The following is a 6,636-nucleotide window of genomic DNA, read 5'->3' on the forward strand; positions in this document are numbered from 1 at the left end:
CAATTTAAATATACACCAAAGTAATATATAAAACTACATATTTATACTATTATATAAAGAAAGTTTTCTATTGATGTAAAGAATTAAAAAATAATGTTTTTTTAAAGTAATAATAATTTAAAAATAATAAAACTTGATTATTTTAATATTAGAATGTTTTAATATAAATAGTGTTGTTAGAAAGGAATTTTATTGTTTTAAAACACATAATTTATCTAAAAACCACTTTTGTAGAGTTTTTTTTTTTACTATTTTTTAAGAGTTCTTCCTTTCTACTCATCTAATAGAAGAATCGAGATTGTAAAATTGATCATTGGGACAAACTTTTAATTTAGATGGCAGAATTGTATCTTTTTATTTTTAAGTGAAATACTAATGTGAATGGATGAATTGTAGGACATTTTCAATAAGGGAATCTCATTGAATGTGTTTTACTAGGGTGTGCATCAAGGCAAAGACCATTCCATTTTTGTGTAACCATTTTGAACTCTATTATAATCATTCATACTCATGTAGAAAAGAATGATTAGATGGTGAGAATGGCAGAAGGTCCTATTGTAAAGACGACTCTAAGGTTCTTATGACTGTGACATGGACTAACATAGTGTGTGTCAGCTCGGTAGAGCAATATTTTTTTGTTACCAAGTGTATAACTTCATTAGTTTGACTCAATGACACATATTTGGATAAATTGAGTTTAGAAGAATCTGATTTCATGTATGAATATGTGAAAGTTGTATAATGAAACTTAACATGTCATTAGGTGTTTTGGTATTTTTTATATTTTTTAGCTAGTTTACCTTATGCGTATATCTAGATTATTTAATTGTTTATGAAAACTCTTTTTGCGCATTAACTTACCATGTTTTTTTTTTCTGTGTTTCTTGTGTGTTTATTTTTCTTTTGCAATATTCATGAGTAGGTAAATAGTAAACGTTGACGCAAATCTGGTGTAGGACAGTTGTGGAGTATATTTATGTTATTTATTAATTTTCCTTAGTTATTTTAGATATATTTTATTGTAATTATTTAATTTTTTATAATTATATTAATACCATATACTTGTATTTTGAAATAAATATGTTTTCTTTATCAATCTGGTTTTATTTTATCAATTATAAATTACTGAAAATGAGATGTTACTGTTCATATTTTATTTTCAATTTTATCCTTTAAGTATTTTTTGAATTAAAATAATTATTTAACCAAATTTATCCTTTAAGTTTTTGTTTTTGTAAATTTAACTGTTTTTTTTTTAATTTGACTTTTTTTTTCTAAAATTTAATTATTTTTAAAACTAAAATAACTATTATAAAAATTTATCTAAGCAAAAATAATAAAATTATAAAAATTATTTAATTTCACTTTTATATTATTATTATTTTATCATAAAAGAAATAAATACACATTCACTACATGGATGTGTATTTGTCTACCACAATCCAACATGCATATTTATCTGACTCATTTATCTCAACACATTTTCACCAATGCTAACTGGACTTGACTCTTACTACAAACAACTGAACATATTGCAGTGTTGAAATGCTGAGATATAATTAGAAGATTAACCACCTTTAATATATGAGTTGTCTATATAAAAAACCTAATAAAATTTAATGTCTATGAATCTTTTTTTCTTTTATATGTCTCTCAAATTTATTATTTTTATTTAGTGTAAAACTTTTTACTCAGGCTTATATTTCTTACAAAAGTATATTAGAAATGTGGAAAAGAGAGAAAATAAAGAAGAAAACAAGAGAGAGAAAGGAGGGTCAACTATGTTTTAATAAGGTAGACTTATAGAAATATTTTCAAAAATGAATTAGTACAACAATAATGAATATTTAAACCACAATCAATTTATATTCAATAACCCTAAATTAAACATGACATTCAACCTGCAAAGTTAGTGTCCCATTTAACACTTACGCGTATACGTAACCTTGTCCAACTGAATAATGGAGGAAATATGAAATAAAAAAGTTAATAAAAATTAATCACAATGGTAAATTAATTTTATATATAGTATCGTAATCGTTTCCTGGAATTGTGATTTTAGAGAATATTTTTAATTTTATTCAATTCTATAAAAAAATTGTTGAAGTATCATAATCATTTTAAGAGGTGGTTTAAATATTATGTTTCAGGAAATAGACAAAACAACTAATGTTCTATATTATGGTTGTTTACATTCGAATAAAGAAGCCGCAAAAGTAGTAGATTGAAAAGACTTTTTTTTATTAGAAAAACAATTTTAAAATAAAAGTGCCTTACCCAATATAGTTACACACATTTAAGGAAGAGGTAACATTTTCACGTTCTTTTTTTTTTTTTTTATAAAAACCTTCTTTATATTTTCTGATAAATTCACCAATTAAACCATCTCTCCTTCATCCTTTTAAACAAATGATTGTCATAATTAACTATATTATATGTTCTACAATAAACAAATGCAAGTTGATAAAGGAAATGCATCCTTAAAAAAATAATTAAACAACCAATTATCATCTATAATATATAAAAGATACACCTCTTTTTGGTGTTCTCTTTTTGTTTTTCCAATTTTATCCTCTTAATTTTTATATTTAAAATTTAAATAATTATTCATAATAAAAAAATATTTATAATTTTATCATTTTAGTACTATTTTTTGAATTCAAATGATTACTCATTATGAAATTATTATTTATATTTTACCATTTTAATAAATACTTTTTAAAATTTAAATAATTATTCATAATAAAAAATTTATTTACATAATATTTTTTATTTTAATAACTAAAATATATTTTTCAATTTTATCTTTTCAATTACTAATTTTAAAATTTAAATAAATATTTATAATAATCCATAAATTCTAAATAAATATAATTTCATATATTAACTCAATAACATTGTAGTATCATTATCTACTAAATTATAGATATTTAAAAAATACATATACACAAACGCACATGTGTTTATATTAATAAAAATAATATATATATATATATATATATATATATATATATATATATAAAAGGTTTGCTAATTTATGTAATTGTACTAAATTTCAAATTTTAGTTGATAAAAAAATCTCAATTCATAAAAAAAAGATATATTTTAAACACAGAGTTTAATAATTTTTATTTTTAATTTAAAATAAAAAATAGAAAATTATTTAAATATCTTTAACTTAAAACTTATAATTTATAATATAAGAGAGTAATTTTTTTAACTAAAATTTGATATAGTTACATAAGTTACAAACATATATATATATATATATATATATATTTAATAGTTTGTATCTTTTACTTTTTATTTTTTTTCCTTTTTTTAAGAAGCTTAAACCTCCTATCAAAAAAGTTATAACAACGATCAAATGAGTAATATTTTGTGGATATTTATGATTTTAAATAGCAACAACATCTCTAATTCTTCTGTCTGTCATAAAAGTGAATTGTGGTTCGTGAATTTATTTTTCATCACATAATTATCTGAATAATCATTGAAAAAATATTTAATGTTTAGTGTGAGGTGAAAACTCTCAACACAATGAATCATATTTGTTTTCGAATGTATAATGTTTTGCAATATAAATATTTTAATTTATTTTTTTTTGGTTGTTAGTTTTATTTAATGAGAGACTTATTTTATTCAAATATTTAATATAATTTTTATTTTTGATAAATTATGTTCAATTTGATATTTTTTATTATGTTATATAAATTGTTAATGAAAAATGATTAGTGTGTACTTAGTAATTTTTTAAGTTATTTTTAATTTAAAAAATTTGTTTATATGTTAAGTTTATATTGTGCCACATGATAACGTTGATGTTACTAATCAAGTCAATGTCACGCGTTAAATTAGTATAAGTGAGTTAAATTAGTATAAGTGTCACATGTCAAATTAATATCAATGTCATCAACATCACGTGTTAATGTCTTATATTCAATTTAATTCTCATTTTTATTAATTTTGTTCAATTTAGTCTCATTATTCGTTAATTTTGTTCGGTCCCAATTTTATCTCTCTTCAAAATGAAACTAAATTTAATTTTCATTGAAATTCACATTTTTATTAAATATTTTTTTCATTATTTTTAAACCAACTCTAACTATTTTATTAGAATATAATTATTAGATTTTTGTTTGATTTTTGTTTTACATTTAGAAAATTAGGTTAGAGTTAGTTTAAAAATAATCATGATTTTTTCTTCTAATTTTAAAAATAATAAAAAATATTCCTTCTAATTTTAAAAGTAAAGTATATTTTTTCTTCTAATTTTAGAAATAAATTATAATTTTATTTCTAATTTTAAAAATAATTAATAATTTTCATTAAAATTTTAAAAATAATGAAAAAGTTTCCTTCCAATTTTAAAAGTATTGGATGATTTTCCTTATAATTTTAAAAATAATAAAGAAATTTTCTTATAATTTTAAAAATAATAAAGATTTTCTTCTGATTTTAAAATTAATGAACAATTTTCCTTCTAGTTTTTAAAATAAAAAAGAATTCTTTTTAATTTTAAAAATAATACAAAAAATTCTTTTTAATTTTAAATTTAATGAAGAATTTTTCATTTAATTTTAAGGATAATAAAGAACTTTTTTTTTTGTAAATTTAAAATTAAGATTGAACTTGAACAAAATTTGAAGCTAAATTAAATACTATTAACAAAAATTGAGACTGAACTCATCTTCCATTAACTATTTAGAAGATGTAATGAAAAATATCAAACTGAACTTACGTTATCAAAATAAAAATCACATTAAACATGAAAAAAATGAGTCTCATATTAAATAAAATCAACGAAAATAAAAATAAAAGAATATTTAAGTCTAATATAAACAACTAATTGAATTTATTCCATTCCAGTTATTTTTTAATGATATTATTGTTAAAAATTGTTTTAGTTCACAAATATTTCATCCTTTTTTTCAAAATTCCATATTTTCTGTCTCATATGTAATACAAATATCAAAGAATTCATATCCAGAACAACAGGTATAATACATGTACAAATAATATACTTTATTAATAAACAACCCATAATGCTCTAAAAGTAGGAAATACGCAGAGAATAATAAATAAGTGAGAAAAAAAATCTGAAGCTGAATATCTTAATGTTTATGGAGAGGGCTAAGCTTCATTATTATGAAACCTTAAAAACATAACCAATATGAATTGAATGTTGTGAAAGTTTTGTTTCTCCCTCTCATCAAGTCTACAACTTCCACATGCACTAAGGTTTTCAGAGTCAAAGTCCATAAAATCCCTAACCAATTTTGGTCATATCATAATTAAATACCATTAATACATTCACTTACCCATAAACAACCAATCAAACAACAGGATAGGAACCCACTATTAAATAACAAAGAATATCCAATTAGATACTATTAGTATTATTCTTATTTTTAAAATATAATTATTCTAATAAGTAACTCTTTACATTATATGAAGAAGAATAAAATAAAATATAGAGGATAAAAGATAATTCTGAGTTACTCTAGAATGAAGAGTGAAAAAAAAAACACTTTTGTTGAGAATGTTTTTAAAATGTGTTTTTTAAAAGTAAAAAGTATCAGACATAGCTTTTTAGAAAAGTGTTTTAGTTATATATATAAAAAAAAGTGTACTGTGTGTTTTTGTTGTCACTGCTTATAAGATTGTATTTTCGAGTAAATATAAGAATACTTCTTGAAAATCATAAATATACTATATTTTAGAATGTGAAAAAAGAAATAGTATTTTATAATTATCAATAAACATAAAAAAACACTTTGAAATAAAATTAATGATCAGTTTCCTTGTATTTGATTTTATTTTTGTAAAATACACATGAAGTATTAAAACATTATATAAACATTTATGTTGGATCACTCACAGTCTTATAAACCCATCCAAATGTTCGAATGAAAAAGAATGTTGCATTAAGATTTTTCAGCGGCTATGAATATATATATATATATATATATATATATATATATATATATATATATATATATATATATATATATATATATCACAGCTTCGATTAAAAGAAATTAATAAATAATCGTATTTTAAAACAAGATTTCTTCTTATTTTGTCCAAAATCATGTTTTCGAGTAAATCATTTAAATTTTAAAGTCGTAATTACTAAAAAAGTATTCATTTATGGTACATTTTTTAAAATTTTTCTATTTCAAAAATAAATTAAATAAAAAAATTAAGTGCAACTCACTTTGATATCTGAAACTATCTAATTTCATATTTTGCTATATGAAAATATTTTCTTTTAAACTTGAAAATAAATATCACATACGGTGAACTACATAGTCAAAGTAAAAGTGTATGTTTAATATGAAAGGTGTTGACCCAATCCTATTTTCAAAGATATAATTTCATCAAAGTAATAACACTTTTGATAGGGATAAGATGAAATGACCTTTCCAGTTACAAAATTTAATAAGGATAAGACTGAAATTATATAATATATATATATATATATATATATATATATATATATAATGTATTGTGAGATAATTTTATTCAGTATTAATGTTAAATAAGTTGACTTCTTTTAGATAAAGACATTACAAAATAGTAAAGTAAGGAGAGTTTAATACATAGTTAGAATAAAATATTTATTTAGATATA

This window comes from Vigna angularis, chromosome 5, assembly GCF_016808095.1.
Source record: "Vigna angularis cultivar LongXiaoDou No.4 chromosome 5, ASM1680809v1, whole genome shotgun sequence".
In the NCBI taxonomy this organism is placed as follows: domain Eukaryota; kingdom Viridiplantae; phylum Streptophyta; class Magnoliopsida; order Fabales; family Fabaceae; genus Vigna; species Vigna angularis.